The sequence below is a fragment of the Balaenoptera physalus genome (genome assembly GCF_965194825.1).
Source record: "Balaenoptera physalus genome assembly, chromosome: 1".
In the NCBI taxonomy this organism is placed as follows: domain Eukaryota; kingdom Metazoa; phylum Chordata; class Mammalia; order Artiodactyla; family Balaenopteridae; genus Balaenoptera; species Balaenoptera physalus.
Genome location: NC_138882.1, coordinates 88,811,488 through 88,834,986, shown reverse-complemented (window position 1 = coordinate 88,834,986; position 23,499 = coordinate 88,811,488). Strand labels below are relative to the sequence as shown.

Below are 23,499 nucleotides of genomic sequence, written 5' to 3'. Positions count from 1 at the left end.
ACAAATCAATTTTCACTGCAAAGTAAAGGAGCTGTTACAGTGGAGGATTACTGGACTGAATGTCAATATTATGACATAGTATGAGTGTGTTTCATGTTTGGTAATTGCAATCATTGTTGCTTTTGTTGTGGTCATCCATGTACAATGCTTGGTGTCAGTCTATTTATCTCTTGTAAAAATAAAATACAGTGTGTGTGTGTGTGTGTGTGGAAAAAAAAAAATCTGCGTTATTTCATTTCCCCTTTACTTCTTCATTTTCTCCCAAAGCCATTTCTTCCCTTATCCAATACACAGAACAGAAAAATTCGCACTCAAACATAAAAGCTGTCGGCCAATAAACAGAGTCAGAAAGATGCCCAGTGTTGCTGAGAGACGTCCCAGGGACTGGACAAGAGTTGACTCAAGGGGGGAAGGAGGCCCTTGTTACCAGGAGGAAGTTCACAGCACCGGGCTGAGGAGAAGATGAAACTTCCTTCTGGAAAATCAAGAAGTTGAGCGGCAACAAACAACACGAAGCGCTCCTCCAGGAGAACTTCAAGATCAGTCAAGGTTTATGAGTGCAAGGACCAGAAGGGGACTCTGGCTGATACAGGAAGAAAAGAAATCCGTGGAAAGGACGTTGAGGGATCACAGAATGGCCGGGAGACCCGGAGAGCCGGGCTCTGACAAGGGGCAGAGAAATCCAATGAGGTTAGAACCGCGACGGGTGGAAGGGCGGTCTTTGAGGGACCAAAGCGTGCGTGTTGGGACTGAGAGCCCAAGGTGAGAGGTGGGGATGTGGTGATGGTGGGAGCTGCCGTGTGTCGGGGGCCAGTGAGCAGAACTACCCTGGGAATGTAACTCTTCTTCCTCCTCCACCTCCTCCCGCTCCTCCAAGGCCTCTCCCCTCTCCCTCCCCCTCGCCCCCTCCCCCCTCCCTTTCTATTGCTCTCCCTCGCTCTCCTCTCCCCTCGTTCCTCGCTCGCTTCCTCCTCACCCCCTCGCGCCGCCCCTTCACCTTCCGATCCGTCCTGTCCTTCCGCGCCGCCGCCTTCTTCTGTCGCTAGCGCTCCTCCTTCCTTTGCACGTGAAGAATGCCACCAGACATCGCACAGTCTGGGAGGTTTCCACAGTCGGCGAGGAAGATGTGGGAATATTTTCCACCATCGCGAGAAGCACGAATGCCTTTCTCTCTGGTCGGGCCTCTTTGCGGGTCTTTGGGAGACTGAGTGAGGCGGCGCTCAAGTTGCTCGCGGCGAGGCGACGCAAGAGCGACCATCACCAGACCCCTGCCCTGGTGCCGGAGCACCCTTGATGGACGCAGGAAACCGGAGAAGGAAGCGGAGGATCCCACCGGCCCCAGAGGCCTCTCCAAAGGGTGGGCAAACGCTCGTTTTCTCACCGCCGCAGGTTCTTCCCGTTTCCTCCAGCCCGCGCGTCGGTCCCGGTCCCGCAAGCAGGGAACTGGCGATGAAGGGCGGGCCGGCGACAGCGGAGCAAACCGGAAGAGCAATCACAGGAGCCCATGCTTCGATGCCGTTTACAGAAATTTCTAGAAGAAGCAAACTAATTTAAGGTGAAATAAATAAGGGTAGGGGCTGTCAAAAGAGTCAGAGGATCATGACCATAGTATTTATGATTTCACTGCTTGTGACGTTATTGACCCAGCAGTTACTAAACCCAGGCAACAACAGAATGAAGTAGAATGCTCTCATTGGTCCCATTTTACAGAAGAAAGAAGGGAGGCACAGAAACTTTATTTGTTCAAGGCCACGCAAGGGCAGAACCATTTTTACAACCCAGAGCTTGTGCGCCCGAGAGCACAGATGAGTTGGGTCTTTCTTCTCAGATGTGGGTGTATCAGGATTTCTCAGCTGGAGGGGTGGGAAGAAGAGCAAGAAGGAGAGAGAGGGCAAGAGAGGGAGCGAGGGAGGGGTGGAAGCACAAATTCGTTTATTCTTCCCCTCCCCTCCCCTTCCTCCCTCCTTCCCTCCCTCTCCTCTTGCCTCCCGCTTTCTCTCCGACGCCAGCTCTTTCCCTCCTTCCCCACTCTCTCTTTCCCTCCTTCCCCACTCTCTGACAGAAACAAGGCTCATCTCTCTGCGATCCCCGCACCAGCCTCATGGGAGGTCTCAATGCCCACGTCCCCAAACCCGCCTTCCCCCGTCGGTTTTCGCTTCCCGCCGGTTCCCAGCTCCCAGGATCGACCCCACAGAACGCAGCCTGCTCAGCTAGCTGGGCGCGGGGAGCTGCACCGCGCAGACGGGGACCTGTAGGCCTTTCCGTTGCCCGCCCCACGGGATGCTGCGAAATCAAATAACCAGAATAAAGGCTTTTAGAAAAGGAATGTTCACTTCGAAAACGTTTCCTTATTTCCATTCTCAGGGGTCTTCATGGGACCAAGGGCTAAAGACGACAATGTATTCATCCAAGTGCTAAGAGCGTCCTGGTGAGTGCCAGACCCTGTTCTGGGCGTGGGGACGCAGGGGCGACCATCACGGCGACCGCTGCCGTTGTGGAAATCGCGTGATGGACACAGGAAACCAAAGCACCACACCGGCCCCCGGAGGCCTCTCGGAAGGGTGGGCAAACTCTCATTCAATGGGTGTCGGCGAGGAAACCGGAAGAGCCCTCATGGATGCCCACCGGGTGTTCAGCTATCCTTGGACCCCATTGGGTTCAGGCCCGGAGGGTCCCGGCCCGGGCTCCGGGTGTCTCCGGGGGCGCTGGCATCTGAGGCGGGTAAGGGGCAAGGCGGGGTCAGGCCATTCTGCTGCCCTTTTGGTTTCGGATAAGGCACCTAAGGCACCAGTTTCAAACAGGATAAAGAACATCATTCATCGCTCTAAACGTTCCGTTTTTCCGAGGCTTTGGAACTGGCACGGTGCTCCTGCGGGGCAGGCGGCACACCCTGGGAATTAGTAAGTGTCTACTGCAAAGAGAGTCCAGAAGACCGGTGCGCTGTTGTCTCTGTGGCGCAATCGGTTAGCGCGTTCGGCTGTTAACCGAAAGGTTGGTGGTTCGAGCCCACCCAGGGACGGCGGGAGAGTTTTGTTCGACTTCTGTTTTTTTTTCAGAACCCATTCAGGATTTTCCGTGCTGAATACCATTCCAGGTGTTCCATGCTGATTATCACCTGTACATCTGCTCCCACAAAGTTTACCGAACTGCATTCGGGGTCCTATCCACCTCACGACTGCTGCCAGTCTCGGGCCACCCCGCCTTCCCAGCTCTATTGTCTATCGTCTCTACTGGACTCCATACTCGCCTAACTCACGACCTTCTGAAAGAGACCGAGGAATCCACAGTCTGGTGGGATAAAGTCTTTATTCTGCCAAAGTCTATAGACTTGAACAAGAAAGTTGTTTTTTATGTGCCTCAAAGTTTTCATCTGTGAACGTTAGTACTTGTTCTGTGAATGATGTTATCAGTGAGCTCATCATCATAATTCTCCTCTGCATTGTTTCTGACAAAGGCATTTCTTGCATGGTTGTGTAGTATTTGGTTTCATGGCTTCACGATGACGAATAGGCTGCAACCATCATTATTGTACACACACCTCTGACCACTCGTGCAGGTGTTTCCAGAGCGTAGAGAACTGCGAGTGCAAGTGCTACCTTTAGTGTTTCTGTGCTTCTAATGTTGGTAAATCCTTCAAGTTTGCCCTCCACAGAAGTGGCACTGAATCATATTCCATTTTATTTTCCAGTCTTTCAATGTCCCTTTCTTCATTTACTTGCCAACACAGCAATCTTTCTATACATTTCTCTATGATAGTCTAACTAATAAAGGGAGCAGTGCCCTCCCGACATAACTAAGGGGAAGGACAACAGAGGGGCACTGTGGGCAGTACACAGAGATATTCTATTGCATACGTTCGAAAGCTCAACATTCAATATTTTTAAAGTCTCCCAATAACTGTAATGGTTTTCTCTGCAGACCTAGTCAACAGGGTCCAGAGAAGACTGCCCAGAGTGACCTCTTTGACAACGTCCTGCCAAGCAACTTATCCAAAGAGAAGACTCTCGCTGATCCCAGAGGTTTTTTTCCTTCTCCCCTTTCCTCTTCTATTTATAAGTTTTGGTTATACTTTTAATTTGATGCAAACAATCTAATGCCTGTCCTTCCACCTATAAAATGGGGAATTCGCATGGGCATAAGTGTCTCTATGTTATTCCTTGACACTTTTTTGTTTGTTTTTTTGTCTGTCTGTTTTGTGACTGTGACTATAAACATTAGCCCATCTAAGACACCTCGTGGGAGCCAACAGAATCCTGCCCCCCACAAGTTCCTGCTTCAGACCTGGACCCTTCGAGCTCTTGGCTCGTGTTTGCTCTGTTCTGTTCAATCTCATGTGAGATTGAACCGTGTGGTTCTTTTTCATACCGTGTGGTTACTGGACAGGTATTTTCTCTCTCTCTCTCTCTCTCTCTCCCTCTCATTTGTGCATCACTAATTTCTCGTCTCAGTGCGGGATTCTGGTTTTAATTTTAGGAAGTGAACTTCTGGGGATAATCCCTGTTGGGTGGCGGTTGACAGGGATCCATTCCCTGTTAGGTAGAAGATGACAGCTAATCCGGGCCATGAGTCTTTTTTGTCTGATGCTTGTCCTGAGGATTCTGGTGTTTCCTTGTATGTGACACCGCAGCAGTGAGAAGCTGTCCACCTCTTGTCTTTCCACTATTTGCTAAAAACCACGTGGGCCCAGTCAACCCTTGTCAATAACTGCAAAAGTGTAATATCTACAATAAGGACGATCTTAATGTGCAATGGTTCCCTCATAAGGAACTCAACATTAATAAGGGGGATTATACAGGAAGAATATTGAATTTTTAGCAGGGAATAGGCAGCTTTCTTTCACTGGTATACTCAAGTTTCTAAATAACTAAAAAAATTCAAACCAATGTCCCTTAGGGATTGCTTAAATCAGACTACAGAAAGCAGAGGAAAGACATTTATATCATTACAAACAAGCAACAAAGTCAGCAACATGAGCACTTGTGACAACCGTACAAATCAAGATTTAAACCTTCCAGAACTGTAAGCCCGTTCGGTCCTTAATAAAAATGGATGAGGAGCAATAACTTCATGCACAGGTATATACCCTGGAGACTCAAAAGCGTATCACTTTCAGCAATGAGGGTCCTCCGAAGACCTAAATGTTGCTTAATTATTTCACTTTGTTTCCCTCACTGGCAAGTGTTGTTGATACATATCATTGCCTCTGCTTTCACTTTAAATAATGCCCACTCGTTTGATGGCTTCTTTTCCCTTTTAAATCTATTTTTTCAGAAAGAAATCAATGTATTTTCTCTTCCTCTGGAGAGACTGGACAAATTAGGTCTCTAACAATTTAAAGGAGTCACTTCCCCAGTTAACTTCAGGAAAGTAATAATAACTTGTATAAATCTAAAATAGGAAGATTAAGAATTTCTGGGAAAATTGCTTTACTACTTAGGCTTTCAATGTGGTATCTATATAAGGAAAAATTTTGTTGTTGAATTGGTGACAAGTAACAATAACAGATTTAGCAATAGATTAAATTAATGGTCTTGATTACTTGGAACAACAACGACAAACAAGAAAGGATATTGATAACAAAGATGAATCTTAATACTTTTAAGAAATTTAAATAATTTATACATTGGATATATAATGGCATTTAAAATGTTTCTGTCATGTGTTGTTTTGTTTTTTTTTTTTGAGGCGACTCAGTAAAATTAGATTGGCTTAATAATTTTGCTCTAGAAATGACTGAATATATATATATATATATATTTCAGATTACCTTGTAATATAGAAAATAATGATGGTATAGCATTCTAGTATACAAGTCTTGGCTTAATTTTGGCTTGAAAATCTGAGTTAAGTTGGACTTCCTAAATTTCCTATACTGGTTGTACTAGTGAAATAAGCAAACATATCCACTAAGTATTTCAACTTCTAAAAATTTAAATTTATGTGTTGAAGTATATTAAATATACCTGTCAAGTACACTAAATATACTAATATCTTCAAAGAGGAATGAATACTTGTACTTCTAGAAACCAGACGACTCAATTATTCCACTTACAATTTTTGGTAAATATTTTTAGGCGTCATCTAATGTATGATTCCATATATACCAATATATGATTCCAACAGTCTCATGTTCCAATATGGGTCAGCCTAAATTACAAATTCAACACCTAGAGTTAATTTTAATCCTTTGACCAATATTAAATTGATTTAATTAACGAATCATCTTTGTTGGCCTGCAAATTCTCTCTGTCTTTGTCCTTCCCCTTTGCCCTAATTTCCTGATAGGTCGGCTGACAACAGTGCTTTCGTTGGGGAATGCTGTTGCTTTCGGGGTTCACATATATTTCTATATTTTGTAGGTCTGTGGCTGGTGCTGTGGCTATTCTTATGTGTTCCCTTGACAAAAGTTCAGTAGAGTGGCTTGTGTTTTCACTGCTCTGACACGTCAGAATCATAACCTTAATGCTGCGCACTGCACAGCTTCTGAAACCTTCTCAGAGTGCCTCCTTGCTTCCTGTTACACATTCATTCTTTGCATGGCAGTTGCTTTTTATCACAGCAAGCAAAAAAATCCAGCTTTGCAAAGAAATGATATCATTGAAAAGAAAGTAGAAGAATTTAATGTTGGCAGATTTTATTATGAAAATTACACCTCAATAAAGCTTACTTTTTTTAAAAAAAAAGGACAAACAAAACCCAATGTTGACAGGATGGAGAGCACTAGAAATTCTTACCCATTTCTGGAAAGGGTATAAAAAAGTTCCACAGGTTGGAAAAAAATTTGGCAGCATCCACTGAGGGTCATACATACACAGTTACATGATGTGGCCCAGAAATCGTACTTTTTGCTGTGCTACACCTTTGACCTGTGCTCTCCAATATGATAGGTGCAAGCCACATGTAGCTACTGAACACTTGAAAGTTGCTAGGGCCACAGGTTGTAATGATAATATTTTGATGTAATAAGTCTCCTAAGACATTAAAATAGATTAAAATAGAAAATTCAAAATTCCTTGTGACAGGTTTGAAAACTAATAAAGGGACACGTCACTAAAATGAAGTCGGGAGACCAGAAGTGGGAGCTCTCATGGGGTACCACTCAAGTTCAAAGACAAGAAGTATCGTCAATTACATACCCAAAAAGAAGAAGCATCAACAGGAAAGAATCTTCAATTACAGGCCCCAACAGAAAGACATGCACGTTGCATCTCCTGCAAGAAATCAGCAACTTGGCAATGAGAAACCTTCATCACCCTGAACTTTCACTTTTCTCCAATGGACTTGGGTTCAAAACAACCTCCCTCAGCTTCCCCCTCTTTCTCTGTAAAGTCAGGTTCCTTCCTCTCCTTTGTTTGTGGGACTTGCCTATGTCTTTTGCTATAGCTTGCTTGTCCTCAGTTGCAATTCTTCCGCTATCCTGAATAAACACTTTCTGCTGGAAAAAAAGAAAAAAAAACGACTTTTATATATTTTTCTTTTTATAAATTTTTAAAACTGATTTTGTGTATTTGTTTTTGGCTGCGTTGGGTCTTCGTTGCTGGGCGAGGGCTTGCTCTAATTGCGCTGATTGGGGGCTGCTCTTCATTGTGGTGGCTTCTCTTGTTGCGGAGCACGGGCTCTAGGCGGGCAGGCGTCCGTAGTTGTGGCATGAGGGCTCAGTTGTTGTGGCTCACGGGCTCTAGAGCGTAGGCTCAGTAGTTGGGGTGCACGGGCTTAGTTGCTCCACAGCATGTGGGATCTTCCCGGAACAGGGCTCGACCCCGTGTCCCCTGCCTTGGCAGGCGGATTCTTAACCAATGCGCAACCAGGGAAACCCCCAAAAGTATTATGTTGAAAGTCAACACTGGCATTATTCTCTTGGAATGGGGTGCTCTAGAAAAATGTGTATGTCCCCCAAAAGTCATAAAAAAATGTTCGTACCATTTCAGAATATCCTCCACTGGAAACAACTGAAATGTCCAACAGTTCAATACTATGTGGAGTTATATTCTTACAAGGCATACACACAGAGACAAAGAACTACGTGAAAAATAGGGTTAAATTTCATAGACATAATGTTGAGTGAAAGAAGTCAGACCCATGCCCCTCCATCCCCCCAAACCCAGTGCATGCCCTGTGATTCAATTTATGTGAAAGTAACAGGCAGAGAGGTTGGGAGGGGTATGTGTGTGATTACTCTGAGCTCTTGCATGGGAAGAGTCATGAGGAAGCCTTCTGCGGTCTGGTAATTTTGCATACCTTAGTTATTTAGGTTGCTTCATCAGTGATTCAGGTTGGTGTACACTGGTGATGGTTTGGGAAGTGTACACTCTTTGTACTTTATGCATATGATGCCTCATTGTTTTCAAGTTTAGTGCCACTTGGTTATTGGTAAAGTGATGTTGATACTTTTTCTTCTGCTTTGTCCTGGGCTAGGAGGGAAAGTAAGTTCAAAGTAGTTACTGTGATATTTTTGCTGTCCTCAGATTTGTGGCTTCCCTTCACTATCGGATATCTGACTACTTACGCATATGCTGCTCACAACCATTACCTTAAGCTGACATTCCACTGTTAATACTGTGTCAAAGAGAGAACCAAGTGTTCATGACCCAATCTGCTCTTTTAAGAATAAATATGAGTCAAGGAATGTGGGCGGTATATGAAATTGAGAAATTCTGATGAGGAAAGTAGTCCAATTAGGCTTAACTAACTCACAGGTGCCAAAGGGGGACACTGGCAGGTTGTACACAAAGAATAGCCGCCACATGCATTTCACCACTAAACCCTCAAGAATTTTTGAGCATCCACACATAGCCAAAAGCGTTTACCTGATTAGCTCGGAACTTCACTAGATTAAACCCTCCTGATTAGCTCTTTGATAGCTTTCAGCTATCTGTTCCTCCAGGAAAGGGAAAACTCCCCTTTCTCAGGCTTTGTGTGTGTGTGTCTGTGTGTGTGTGTGTGTGTGTGTGTGTGTGTGTGTGTTTCCTCTCTTCTCTTTTCTGGCTTTTTTATAAATCCTGCCTTGGTTTAATGACAACATCCTAATAACTGTTTCCCATTTTTATTAGTGACCATGTGAGCTAACTCATTCAAAATCTCTTTACTACTTGAAGTCAGTCAGAAAGAGAAAAACAAATATCGTATATTAACGCATATATGTGGAACCTAGAAAAATGGTTCAGATGACCCGGTTTGCAGGGCAGAAAGAGAGACACAGATGTAGAGAACAAACATATGGACCCCAACGGGGGGGAAAGCGGCAGAGGGGTTGGTGGTGGTGGGATGCGTTGGGAGATTGGGATTGACATATATACACTAATATATATAAAATAACTATTAAGAACCTGCTGTATTAAAAATATTTTTTTTAATTCAAAAATAATCTGTTTACTACTAATGTTGAAGTATGATTTTCATATTCACATGCGTATACACTATGTTGGTAGCTTTGAAATCTATTCTTGGGTGGAGACTGCCATGCAACGGGAAAGTTTAGGCCTTCAATGGTTGGAAGATAGGTCCTTCTTAGTCTTTAAATAGACAGTTCCCAGTTAGTATGTGTTTAACAAACGCATCGTCATTCGCTCTGCGTCTAACGTCGTTGCTTCTCCAATGGTCCTGTTGACTCTTTTTCCTCTTCTTCTTCATTTCATGAGTGAGTTTGGGGAGGTGTGTAGGCCTACCTTTCAATCTTCTTTTCCTTTTGATGTATTGGAGGTTGAACAAGGAAGGGATGCAAATCTCAGTGAAGTTTTCTCAGTGACCCGTGAGCATGGTGGCCAAGGGGAGGGGCTCTGGAGGCAAACTGCTTGGGTCTGAGTGCTGGCTCTCACTGTCACGGGGAGTGAGACCCTGGAACGGTTAGCTCAGCTTTTGGGTGCCTCAGTGTTCTCATCTGCAACAAGGGGTGGTAAAGTCCTACACTATCTTCCAGGGTTGTTATGTGGACTTAGTAAGTGATTCCACAGTAAAGCACTGAGGAACAGTGCTGGTCACTGAGTAAAGCTCGAGAAAGCTGGTATTACCGTTATTATGAAGTCTTTTATTTGCCCTTCTAACTGTACCACTGCTGACTTTCAACATTCCCCAGAACAAACTGCGATTGTTTAAATGTTTAGCTGACCTCTTCTCCCTCATGTTAGTGACGTGCATCTGGGAAATTGGTTGCTTTGGATGGTGATCGAACTGGCGATCTAAAGGCAGTGGGGGACTGGATCCAGCTTCATCAGATTCTTGGACCTTGGGCAGGCATGACGATCGTTTAGCTCATGGTAGACAATCTCTTGCACATGTTTCTATAGCAAGAGCTTTTCATAGATAGTCAGACATACCTTAAGTATTAGAAGAAAAGTGCAAGTATGTACCAGTGACCTGTCTTTTTGGTTGTTGTTGTTTGAAGAAATCAAAGGAAGAAAATAGAATTGACCTGGGAGTTGTAGATTTCCTCCTTCAGGTATGACGGAGTGTTTGTAGCAAGCTAGCATTCACCCTGAAGACGACTCAATCCAGTCTGGATGAAAGGAATTCTGTTTGAAGGCTTTGGAGAAATGCAGCTAGGACCCACAGGATCCGCTCCAGAGAGAGAGAAGCTCACTGGAATGAACCTAATTCTCTACCTTTTCCCCTTAGGCCCAAAGGGCACTCGCCCGAACCCCCGGCTCCCGCGGCTTCTGGGAGCTGAGGAGTCAGCAGCGGGGGCGAGCCCTGCACTCGGGGGCACAGCCGTGGATCCGAGGACTCTGCGGTCGGTGCGGGAGCCCGCAGGCCGACTGTGGGAGGCTCGGGGGTCCTCCCTTCGGGCCAGGCGAGGAACCCTGAAAACAGGGCCTCTCGGAAGCCGCAGTCTCCTTGCCTGAGAGATCTCGGGGCTTCAAGCTTCATTCTGCACTTTAAAAAGTTGGCGACTAGGATAGTGGTGGCAGGACCTACGGATTTCAGGGATGCGCCACTAAGCGGCAGCACCCGCCGAGTTTCCGTAGTGTAGCGGTTATCACGTTCGCCTCACACGCGAAAGGTCTCCGGTTCGAAACCGGGCGGAAACAAACGTCCTTCCTTTCTGAAGTTTTTAGCTTCCCATTCAAAAAAACCAAAACGGGCGAAAGGCAGGGGGCGAGGCGGCGGGCGCAGCCTCAGTTTCCATCCCCAAGGTACAGGCCAGGAGTTCCCTTACTGCCTGAGAGCCTGCTCAGCACCAGGAACCCGCCCGCCTTTCTCTGCTCTGAGGCACCGCGGAGCGCAGGCCACAGCCAGCTAATCCAAGTGGGCAAAGGACAAGGCTGACTTCGGGTCAGTTTTACATCCGGAAATCCCCTCACCTACTAAGCAGGCACCTAAACCTCTTCCACACGTTCACACGAGTTATGTCTCTGAAAATCAAGGAGTTCATCCCTGTGAAGCACACTTGGCTTTCCCCCACCTCGGCACACCTACGCAACAGTGTGATCTGCGTGACGCCACAAAAGAGACCGAACCCGACTGTGCACCGGGGACCCGAGCCAAAGACACGGAAATGAACAATGTCAGGCTCCACGAATTGAGCCGGTCGCGGAGGGGAAGGAGCCCGTACCGGTGCCGTCTCCAGGAGAGCCCCCAGAGCCAGGGCAGAGATCAGGAAGTGGACGGATCCGCCCATCACCTGCTGACATCCCAGTCGGCACCTGACTCAAGGGAAAAGCGAGGCTCAGAAAGAGAGCAGGACCTTGGCTCGGCAGCACACAGCGCTGCAGCTAGACCAGGACGGACCTTGTGTCCTGTCTCAGGGCCCAAGGCGTCGCCCAAGACTGGAGAGGTGAAGGGTGATGAGCAGCCGGGCAAGGGCTGGGAGCCTTGCACAGCTGCATTCAGCCCTGGGCTTCTGGGAAATCTCCGTTCCTGCTCTCCGGGTCTCTGAAGTTTAGTCTTGACTTTTACAATTTTCACCTGGAGACGCTACGCCGGGGTTCCTCAATGGTTCCCTAGTGGTCTAGTGGCTAGGATTCGGCGCTTTCACCGCCCGCGGCCCGGGTTCGATTCCCGGTCAGGAAAGCCTCTGCAAAAGTTTTTTTCGTTTTTTTCCCCTTCAGCGTCTCCACTGGCAGGAGTCTTCCTCTTCCTGCCCCGACCAGAGCTGTGTTTTGCTTCAAGGTTCAGATGCAGAAGAGCTTCTGCACTGAGTCCCCAAATGCTGGCGAGTCCCGGCCTCAGGGTCCTTGACATCGCGCAGGCTGGAGGACGTGAGATGTAATGAACAGCCTGGGCTGGCCGGCTCTCGCCTCGGCTCTTTTCCCCCTGCATGTTACAAACCCGAAGTCTTATTTACCGCGTTTTCATCCCAAGAGAATCGGAGACTCGAGTTCCAAACATTCATTAAGAAGCTAAACCAAAGCCCTTTGAAACATACAAGAAAGTTGCAAGAGGAATAACATCGTATATTCTGTACGTAAGTGCACAGTAAACATTTTCCCACGTTGGGTTTCTCACTCTCTCTCCGTACATAAGAATGGCGACACCACTTGAGAGGTCCTTGCAGACCTCTCCACTCAAGATTGCTCCTTTCGTTTGGCGTGTCTCTCAAAGGCAGCTTCTGCGGGACTTGTCCTCCAAGACCAGGGGAAGCCTCTGTCCTCGCGAGGAGGCCCCCTTGCCCTTTCAGGAACCTGAAATCCGTTCTCTTCAGGCTCTAGAGAAGCTTCAAGAGGAGTTTTATTCAGCTCCCCCCGAAGTGCAGGCCAGGCACGTTCTGTGCCAGTAGGAATCCCCCCGGGCCGGCTGCCCTCCGGTCTCCTTCCCGGTTGCCTTGGCGGGCAGTGGGGTCTTGGGTCAGCCTGAGCGCTGGAACCGCCTACCTCGCGAAAGGCCCTTCTGGGAAGTGCAGCTGCCCCTTGGCTGTTGCCTGGATCTCTGTGCCCTGCACGGAGCGTAAAGGGTTCTGACAGGACACAAAGGTGACGAATCCTTCCCTGTAGTGAGTGGGAGGAGGAGAGGACCAGATGGGAAATGCGTCCAAGGGAGGGGGTGTATTCTCAAGTGCTTGTCAGAATTGTCTGCATGGGTGGCTGCCCTATGATAATAGTGCTTAGTGTTGTCTTTTCCTGACCTCGACCCAGCCTCAGGTCCAGTGGGATCGGCTGCTCTAAACTTTCCGTTTTTCCGAAGCTTTGGAACTGGTACCGTTTTCCTGCGAGAAAGGCGGCACATCCTAGGAATTAGTCAGTGTCTACTCCATAGAGAGGCCAGGCGAGGGGCGTGCTGCTGTCTCTGTGGCGCAATGGGTTAGCGCGTTCGGCTGTTAATCGAAAGGTTGGTGGTTCGAGCCCACCCAGGGACGGTGGGAGAGGTTTTAGAACCCATTCAGCGTTTTCCGTGCTGATTACCATTGCAGGTGTTCCATGCTGATTATCACCTGTACATCTGCTCCCACAAAGTTTACCGAACTGCATTCGGGGTCCTATCCACCTCACGACTGCTGCCAGTCTTGGGCCACACTCCCCTTCCCAGCTCTATTGTCTGTCGTCTCTATTGGACGCTATACTTGCCTAACTTACGGCCTTCTGAAAGAGATCGAGGAAGCCACGGTCTGGTGGGATAGTCTTTATTCTGCCAAGTCTACAGACTTGGACAAGAAAGTTCTATTTTATGTGTCTCAAATTTTTCAGCTGTGAACGTTAGTAATTGTTCTATGAATGATGTTATCGGTGACCTCATCATCATAATTCTCCTCTGCATTATTTTTGATAAAGGCATTTCTTCCATGGTTGTGTAGTATTTGGTTTCATGGTTTCACGATGACGAATAGGCTGCAACCATCACTATTGTACACACACCTCTGACCACTCGTGCAGGTGTTTCCAGAGCGTAGAGAACTGCACGTGCAAGTGCTACCTTTAGTGTTTCTATGCTTCTAATGTTGGTAAATCCTTCAAGTTTGCCCTCCACAGAAGTGGCACTGAATCATATTCCATTTTATTTTCCAGTCTTTCAATGTCCCTTTCTTCATTTACTTGCCAACGCAGCAATCTTTCTGTACATCTCTCTACGGTAGTCTAACTAATAAAGGGAGCAGTGCCCTCCCGACATAACTAAGGGGAAGGACAACAGGGGGACACTGTGGGCAGTACACAGAGATATTCTATTGCATACGTTCGAAAGCTCAACATTCAATATTTTTAAAGTCTCCCAATAACTGTAATGGTTTTCTCTGCAGACCTAGTCAACAGGGTCCAGAGAAGACTGCCCAGAGTGACCTCTTTGACAACGTCCTGCCAAGCAACTTATCCAAAGAGAAGAATCTCGCTGATCCCAGAGGTTTTTCCCTTCTCCCCTTTTCTCTTTTATTTATACATTTTGGTTGTACTTTTAATTTGATGCAAACAATCTAATGCCTGTCCTTCCTCCTATAAAATGGGGAATTCGCATGGGAATAAGTGTTTCTACGTTATTCCTTGACCGTTTTTTGTTTGTTTTTTGGCTGTGACGATAAAAATTAGCCCATCTAAGCCACCTCGTGGGAGCCAACAGAATCCTGCCCCCCACAAGTTCCTGCTTCAGACCTGGACCCTTCGAGCTCTTGGCTCGTGTTTGCTCTGTTCTGTTCTATCTCATGTGCAGGAATTGAGCATTTTGGCTTTTTCATACTGTGTGGTTACTGGACACGGATTTTGTCTCTCTCTCTCCCTCTCATTTGTGCATCACTAATTTCTCGTCTCAGTGCGGGATTCTGGTTTTAATTTTAGGAAGTGAACTTCTGGGGATAATCCCTGTTGGGTGGCGGTTGACAGGGATCCATTCCCTGTTAGGTAGAAGATGACAGCTAATCCGGACCATGAGTCTTTTTTGTCTGATGCTTGTCCTGAGGATTCTGCTATTTCCTGGTATGAGACACCGCAGCAGTGAGAAGCTGTCCACCTCTTGTCTTTCCACTATTTGCTAAAAACCACGTGGGCCCAGTCAACCCTGGTCAATAACTGCAAAAGTGTAGTAGCTACAATAAGGACGCTCTTAATATGCAATGGTTCCCTCATAAGGAACTCAGCATTAAGAAGGGGGATTAATACAGGAAGAATATTGAATTTTTAGCACGGAATAGGCAGCTTTCTTTCATTGGTATACTCAAGGTTCTAAATAACTGAAAAAATTCAAACAAATGTCCTTCAGGGATGGCTGAAATCAGACTACAGAAAGCAGAGGAGAGACATAGCATTACAAACAAGCAACGAAGTCAGCAACATGAGCACTTGTGACAACCCTACAAATCAAGATTTAAACCCTCCAGAACTGTAAGCCAGGTCGGTCCTTAATAAAAATGGATGAGGAGCAATGACTTCATGCACAGATACATACCCTGGAGACTCAAAAGCATATCGCAGAATTACTCCGAGTTTCACTAATGAGCTTCCTTCAAGGACCTAATGTGGCTTACTTATTTCATTTTGTTTCCCTCACTGTCAGTTGCTGTTAAAACATATCATTGCCTCTGCTTTCACCTTAAATAATGCCCACTAGTTTGATGAATTTTTTTCCCTTTAAATATATCTTCTCAGAAGCAAAACAATATACTTTCTCTTCCTTGGGAGAGAATAGACAAAGTAGGCCTCGAAAAATTTAAATTAATTAAAACTCAGTTCCCCAATTAATTTCAGGAAAGTAATAATCACTCGTATAAATTTAAAATAAGAAAATTAAGAATTTCTGGGAAGAATGCTTTACTACTTATGCTTTCAATGTGGTATTTATAGAAGGAAAAATTTTGTTGTGGAATTGGTGACAAGGAACAATAACAGATTTAGCTGTAGATTAAATTAATGGTCTTGATTACTCGGAACAACAGTGAGAAACGAAATGAAATGGATTACAAAGATGACCCTTAATACTTTTAAGCAATTTAAATAATTTATACATTTTACATATAATGACATTTAAAATGTTTATGTCATGTCGTGTGCTTTTATCGAGGTTACTCAGAAAAATTAGATTGGTTTAATAATTTTGGTCTAAAAACGACTATATATATTTTTTCAGACTATGTTATGATGTAGAAAATAATGGTGGTATAATATACTGTTATGTAAGTCTTGGCTTTATTTTGGCTTGAAAATCTGAGTTACGTTGGACTTCCTAAATTTCCTGTACTGCTTGTACTGGTTAAATAAGCAAACGTATCCAATAAGTTTTCAACGACTAAAAATTTAAATTTATGTGTTGAAGTATATTAAATATACTAGTCAAGTACATTAAATATGCTAATATCTTTAAAGAGGAATGAATACTTGTAATTCTAGAAACCAGACGACTCAATTATTCCACTGACAATTTTTGGTAAATATTTTTAGGCGTCATCTAATATATGATTCCATATATACCAATATATGCTTCCAACATTCCCATGTTCCAACATGCGTCAGCTTAAATTACAAGTTCAAGATCTAGAGTTAACTTCAATCCTTTGACTAACAGTAAATTGATTGAATTAACGAATCATCTTTGGTTGCCTGCAAATTCTCTCTGTCTTTGTCCTTCCCGTTTGCCCTAAATTCATGATAGGTCGGACGACAACAGTGCTTTCGTTGGGGAATGCTCTTGTTTTCTGGCTTCACATATATTTCTATAGTTTGTAGGTTTGTGGCTGGTGCTGTGGTTCTTCTTATGTGTTCCCTTGACAAACGTTCAGTAGAGTGGCTTGTGTTTTCACTGCTCTGACACGTCAGAATCAGAACCTTAATGCTGCGTACTGCACGGCTTCTGAAACCTTCTCATAGCGCCTCCTTGCTTCTTGTTACACATTCATTTTTTGCATGGCACTTGCTGTTTATCACAGCAAGCACCAGAATCCAGCTTGGCAAAGAAACGATATCATTGAAAAGAATGTAGAATAATCTAATGTTGGCAGGTTTTACTATGTAAATTACACCTCAATAAAGCTTACTTTAAAAAAAGAAAAGGACAAACAAAACCAAATATTGACACGATGGAGAGCACTGGAAATTCTTATTCGTTTCTGGAAAGGGTATAAAAAAGTTCCACAGGTTGGAAGAAAATTTGGCAGCATCCACTGAGGGTCATACATACACAGTTATATGCTGTGGCCCAGAAATCGTACTTTTCGCTGTGCTATACCTTTGACCTGTGCTCTCCAATATGATAGGTGCAAGCCACATGTAGCTACCGAACACTTGAAAGTTGCTAGGGCCACAGGTTGTAATGATAATATTTTGATGTAGTAAGTCTCCTAAAACATTAAAATAGATTAAAATAGAAAATTCAAAATTCCTTGTGACAGGTTTGAAAACTAATAAAGGGACACGTCACTCAGATGAAGTCGGGAGACCAGAAGTGGGAGCTCTCATGGGGTACCACTCAAGTTCAAAGACAGGAAGTATCGTCAATTACAAACCCAAACAGAAGAAGCATCAACAGGAAGAATCATCGATTACAGGCCCCAACAGAAAGACATATTCGTTGCATCTCCTGCAGGAAATCAGCAACTTGGCAATGAGAAACCGTCATCACCCTGGACTTTCCCTTTTCTCCAGTGGACTTGGGTTCAAAACAACCTCCCTCAGCTTCCTCCTCTCTCTCTGTAAAATAAGGTTCCTTCCTCTCCTTTGTTTGTGGGACTTGCCTATGGCTTTTGCTATAGCTTGCTTGTCCTGAATTGCCATTCTTCCGCTATTCCTGAATAAACGCTTTTTGCTGGAAAAAAACTAAAAACAACCCCCCCCCCAACTTTTATATATTTTTATTTTTATAAATTTTTAAAATTGATTTTGTGTATTTGTTTTTGGCTGCGTTGGGTCTTCGTTGCTGGGCGAGGGCTTTCTCTAGTTGCACTGATTGGGGACTGCTCTTCATTGTGGTGGCTTCTCTTGTTGCGGAGCACGGGCTCTAGGCGGGCAGGCGTCAGTAGTTGTGGCACGAGGGCTCAGTAGTTGTGGCTCACGGGCTCTAGAGCATAGGCTCAGTAGTTGGGGTGCACGGGCTTAGTTGCTCCACAGCATGTGGGATCTTCCCGGAACAGGGCTCGACCCCGTGTCCCCTGCCTTGGCAGGCGGATTCTTAACCAATGCGCAACCAGGGAAACCCCCAAAAGTATTATGTTGAAAGTCAACACTGGCATTATTCTGTTGGAATGGGGTGCTCTAGAAAAATGTGTATGTCCCCCAAAAGTCATAAAAAAATGTTCGTACCATTTCAGAATATCCTCCACTGGAAACAACTGAAATGTCCAACAGTTCAATACTATGTGGAGTTATAGTCTTACAAGGCATACACACAGAGACAAAGAACTACGTGAAAAATAGGGTTAAATTTCATAGACATAATGTTGAGTGAAAGAAATCAGACCCATGCCCCTCCATCCCCCCAAACCCAGTGCATGCCCTGTGATTCAATTTATGTGAAAGTAACAGGCAGAGAGGTTGGGAGGGGTATGTGTGTGATTACTCTGAGCTCTTGCATGGGAAGAGTCATGAGGAAGCCTTCTGCGGTCTGGTAATTTTGCATACCTTAGTTATTTAGGTTGCTTCATCAGTGATTCAGGTTGGTGTACACTGGTAATGGTTTGGGAAGTGTACACTCTTTGTACTTTATGCATATTATGCCTCATTGTTTTAACGTTTAATGCCACTTGGTTATTGGTAAAGTGATGTTGATACTTTTTCTCCTGCTTTGTCCTGGGCTAGGAGGGAAAGTAAGTTCAAAGTAGTTACTGTGATATTTTTGCTGTCCTCAGATTTGTGGCTTCCCTTCACTATCGGATATCTGACTACTTACGCATATGCTGCTCACAACCATTACCTTAAGCTGACATTCCACTGTTAATACTGTGTCAAAGAGAGAACCAAGTGTTCATGACCCAATCTGCTCTTTTAAGAATAAATATGAGTCAAGGAAGGGGGGGGGGATATGAAATTGAGAAATTCTGATGAGGAAAGTAGTCCAATTAGGCTTAACTAACTCACAGGTGCCAAAGGGGGACACTGGCAGGTAGTACACAAAGAATAGCCGCCACATGCATTTCACCACTAAACTCTCAAGAATTTTTGAGCATCCACACATAGCCAAAAGCGTTTACCTGATTAGCTCGGAACTTCACTAGATTAAACCCTCCTGATAAGCTGTTTGATGGCTTTCAGCTATCTGTTCCTCCAGGAAAGGGAAAACTCCCCTTTCTCAGGCTTTGTGTGTGTGTGTCTGTGTGTCTGTGTGTGTGCGTGTGTGTGTGTGTTTCCTCTCTTCTCTTTTCTGGCTTTTATATAAATCCTGCCTTGGTTTAATGACAACATCCTAATAACTGTTTCCCATTTTTATTAGTGACCATGAGAGCTAACTCATTCAAAATCTCTTTACTACTTGAAGTAAGTCAGAAAGAGAAAAACAAATATCATATATTAACGCATATATGTGGAACCTAGAAAAATGGTTCAGATGACCCGGTTTGCAGGGCAGAAAGAGAGACACAGATGTAGAGAACAAACATATGGAACCCAACGGGGGGAAAGCGGCAGAGGGGTTGGTGGTGGTGGGATGCGTTGGGAGATTGGGATTGACATATATACACTAATATATATAAAATAACTATTAAGAACCTGCTGTATTAAAAATATTTTTTTAAATTCAAAAATAATCTCTTTACTACTATGTTGAAGTATGATTTTTATATTCACATGCGTATACACTATGTTGGTAGCTTTGAAATCTATTCTTGGGTGGAGACTGCCATGCAACGGGAAAGTTTAGGCCTTCAATGGTTGGAAGATAGGTCCTTCTTAGTCTTTAAATAGACAGTTTCCAGTTAGTATGTGTTTAACAAACGCATCGTCATTTGCTCTGCGTCTAACGTCGTTGCTTCTCCAATGGTCCTGTTTACTCTTTCTCCTCTTCTTCTTCATTTCATGAGTGAGTTTGGGGAGGTTTGTAGGCCTACCTTTCAATCTTCTTTTCCTTTTGATGTATTGGAGGTTGAACAAGGAAGGGATGCAAATCTCAGTGAAGTTTTCTCAGTGACCCGTGAGCATGGTGGCCAAGGGGAGGGGCTCTGGAGGCAAACTGCTTGGGTCTGAGTGCTGGCTCTCACTGTCACGGGGGGTGAGACCCTGGAACGGTTAGCTCAGCTTTTCCGTGCCTCAGTGTTCTCATCTGCAACAAGGGGTGGTAAAGTCCTACACTATCTTCCAGGGTTGTTATGTGGACTTAGTAAGTGATTCCACAGTAAAGCACTGAGGAACAGTGCTGGTCACTGAGTAAAGCTCGAGAAAGCTGGTATTATCGTTATTATGAAGTCTTTTATTTCCCCTTCTAACTGTACCACTGCTGACTTTCAACATTCCCCAGAACAAACTGCGATTGTTTAAATGTTTAGCTGACCTCTTCTCCCTCATGTTAGTGACGTGCGTCTGGGAAATCGGTTGCTTTGGATGGTGATCGAACTGGTGATCTAAAGGCGGTGGGGGACTGGATCCAGCTTCATCAGATTCTTGGACCTTGGGCAGGCATGACGATCGTTTAGCTCATGGTAGACAATCTCTTGCACATGTTTCTATAGCAAGAGCTTTTCATAGATAGTCAGACATACCTTAAGTATTAGAAGAAAAGTGCAAGTATGTACCAGTGACCTGTCTTTTTGGTTGTTGTTGTTTGAAGAAATCAAAGGAAGAAAATAGAATTGACCTGGGAGTTGTAGATTTCCTCCTTCAGGTATGACGAAGTGTTTGTAGCAAGCTAGCATTCACCCTGAAGACGACTCAATCCAGTCTGGATGAAAGGAATTCTGTTTGAAGGCTTTGGAGAAATGCAGCTAGGACCCACAGGATCCGCTCCAGAGAGAGAGAAGCTCACTGGAATGAACCTAATTCTCTACCTTTTCCCCTTAGGCCCAAAGGGCACTCGCCCGAACCCCCGGCTCCCGCGGCTTCTGGGAGCTGAGGAGTCAGCAGCGGGGGCGAGCCCTGCACTCGGGGGCACAGCCGTGGATCCGAGGACTCTGCGGTCGGTGCGGGAGCCCGCAGGCCGACTGTGGGAGGCTCGGGGGTCCTCCCTTCGGGCCAGGCGAGGAACCCTGAAAGCAGGGCCTCTCGGAAGCCGCAGTCTCCTTGCCTGAGAGATCTCGGGGCTTCAAGCTTCATTCTGCACTTTAAAAAGTTGGCGACTAGGATAGTGGTGGCAGGACCTACGGATTTCAGGGATGTGCCTCTAAGCGGCAGCACCCGCCGAGTTTCCGTAGTGTAGCGGTTATCACGTTCGCCTCACACGCGAAAGGTCCCCGGTTCGAAACCGGGCGGAAACAAACGTCCTTCCTTTCTGAAGTTTTTACCTTCCCATTCCAAAAACCAAAACGAGCGAAAGGCAGGGGGTGAGGCGGCGGGCGCAGCCTCAGTTTCCATCCCCAAGGTACAGGCCAGGAGTTCCCTTACTGCCTGAGAGCCTGCTCAGCACCAGGAACCCGCCCGCCTTTCTCTGCTCTGAGGCACCGCGGAGCGCAGGCCACAGCCAGCTAATCCAAGTGGGCAAAGGACAAGGCTGACTTCGGGTCAGTTTTACATTCGGAAATCCCCTCACCTACTAAGCAGGCGCCTAATCCTCTTCCACATGTTCACACGAGTTATGTCTCTGAAAACCAAGGAGTTCATCCCTGTGAAGCACACTTGGCTTTCCCCCACCTCGGCACACCTACGCAACAGTGTGATCTGCGTGACGCCACAAAAGAGACCGAACCCGACTGTGCACCGGGGACCCGAGCCAAAGACACGGAAATGAACAATGTCAGGCTCCACGAATTGAGCCGGTCGCGGAGGGGAAGGAGCCCGTACCGGTGCCGTCTCCAGGAGAGCCCCCAGAGCCAGGGCAGAGATCAGGAAGTGGACGGATCCGCCCATCACCTGCTGACATCCCAGTCGGCACCTGACTCAAGGGAAAAGCGAGGCTCAGAAAGAGAGCAGGACCTTGGCTTGGCAGCACACAGCGCTGCAGCTAGACCAGGACGGACCTTGTGTCCTGTCTCAGGGCCCAAGGCGTCGCCCAAGACTGGAGAGGTGAAGGGTGATGAGCAGCCGGGCAAGGGCTGGGAGCCTTGCACAGCTGCCTTCAGCCCTGGGCCTCTGAGAAATCTCCGTTCCTGCTCTCCGGGTCTCTGAAGTTTAGTCTTGACTTTTACAATTTTCACCTGGAGACGCTACGTCGAGGCTCCTCAATGGTTCCCTGGTGGTCTAGTGGCTAGGATTCGGCGCTTTCACCGCCGCGGCCCGGGTTCGATTCCCGGTCAGGGAAGCCTCCGCAGAAACTTTTTTCTTTTTTTTCCCCTTCAGCGTCTCCACTGGCAGGAGTCTTCCTCTTCCTGCCCCGACCAGAGCTGTGTTTTGCTTCAAGGTTCAGATGCAGAAGAGCTTCTGCACTGAGTCCCCAAATGCCGGCGAGTCCCGGCCTCAGGGTCCTTGACATCGCGCAGGCTGGAGGACGTGAGATGTAATGAACAGCCTGGGCTGGCCGGCTCTCGCCTCGGCTCTTTTCCCCCTGCATGTTACAAACCCGAAGTCTTATTTACCGCGTTTTCATCCCAAGAGAATCGGAGACTCGAGTTCCAAACATTCATTAAGAAGCTAAACCAAAGCCCTTTGAAACATACAAGAAAGTTGCAAGAGGAATAACATCGTATATTCTGTACGTAAGTGCACAGTAAACATTTTCCCACGTTGGGTTTCTCACTCTCTCTCCGTACATAAGAATGGCGACACCACTTGAGAGTTCCTTGCAGACCTCTCCACTCAAGATTGCTCCTTTCGTTTGGTGTGTCTCTCAAAGGCAGCTTCTGCGGGACTTGTCCTCCAAGACCAGGGGAAGCCTCTGTCCTCGCGAGGAGGCCCCCTTGCCCTTTCAGGAACCTGAAATCCGTTCTCTTCAGGCTCTAGAGAAGCTTCAAGAGGAGTTTTATTCAGCTCCCCCCGAAGTGCAGGCCAGGCACGGTCTGTGCCAGTAGGAATCCCCCCGGGCCGGCTGCCCTCCGGTCTCCTTCCCGGTTGCCTTGGCGGGCAGTGGGGTCTTGGGTCAGCCTGAGCGCTGGAACCGCCTACCTCTCGAAAGGCCCTTCTGGGAAGTGCAGCTGCCCCTTGGCTGTTGCCTGGATCTCTGTGCCCTGCACGGAGCGTAAAGGGTTCTGACAGGACACAAAGGTGACGAATCCTTCCCTGTAGTGAGTGGGAGGAGGAGAGGACCAGATGGGAAATGCGTCCAAGGGAGGGGGTGTATTCTCAAGTGCTTGTCAGAATTGTCTGCATGGGTGGCTGCCCTATGATAATAGTGCTTAGTGTTGTCTTTTCCTGACCTCGACCCAGCCTCAGGTCCAGTGGGATCGGCTGCTCTAAACTTTCCGTTTTTCCGAAGCTTTGGAACTGGTACCGTTTTCCTGCGAGAAAGGCGGCACATCCTAGGAATTAGTCAGTGTCTACTCCATAGAGAGGCCAGGCGAGGGGCGTGCTGCTGTCTCTGTGGTGCAATGGGTTAGCGCGTTCGGCTGTTAAGAGAAAGGTTGGTGGTTCGAGCCCACCCAGG

The 23,499-nt window shown here is 46.3% G+C and overlaps 2 long non-coding RNA genes across 2 annotated transcripts in view; one reads left to right on the top strand and one right to left on the bottom strand.

Annotated features, from left to right (window-relative positions):
- Positions 1–23,499, top strand: part of LOC309663819 — a 247,211-nt gene that overhangs the window by 49,803 nt on the left and 173,909 nt on the right. The gene's annotated exons all lie outside the window — the stretch shown is intronic.
- On the bottom strand, positions 5,663–17,654 carry LOC309646672. The gene is made up of 2 exons (XR_014255504.1): positions 17,511–17,654; positions 5,663–7,297 (listed from the first exon to the last, which is right to left on the bottom strand). It is a non-coding gene; the product is annotated as an uncharacterized lncRNA (long non-coding RNA).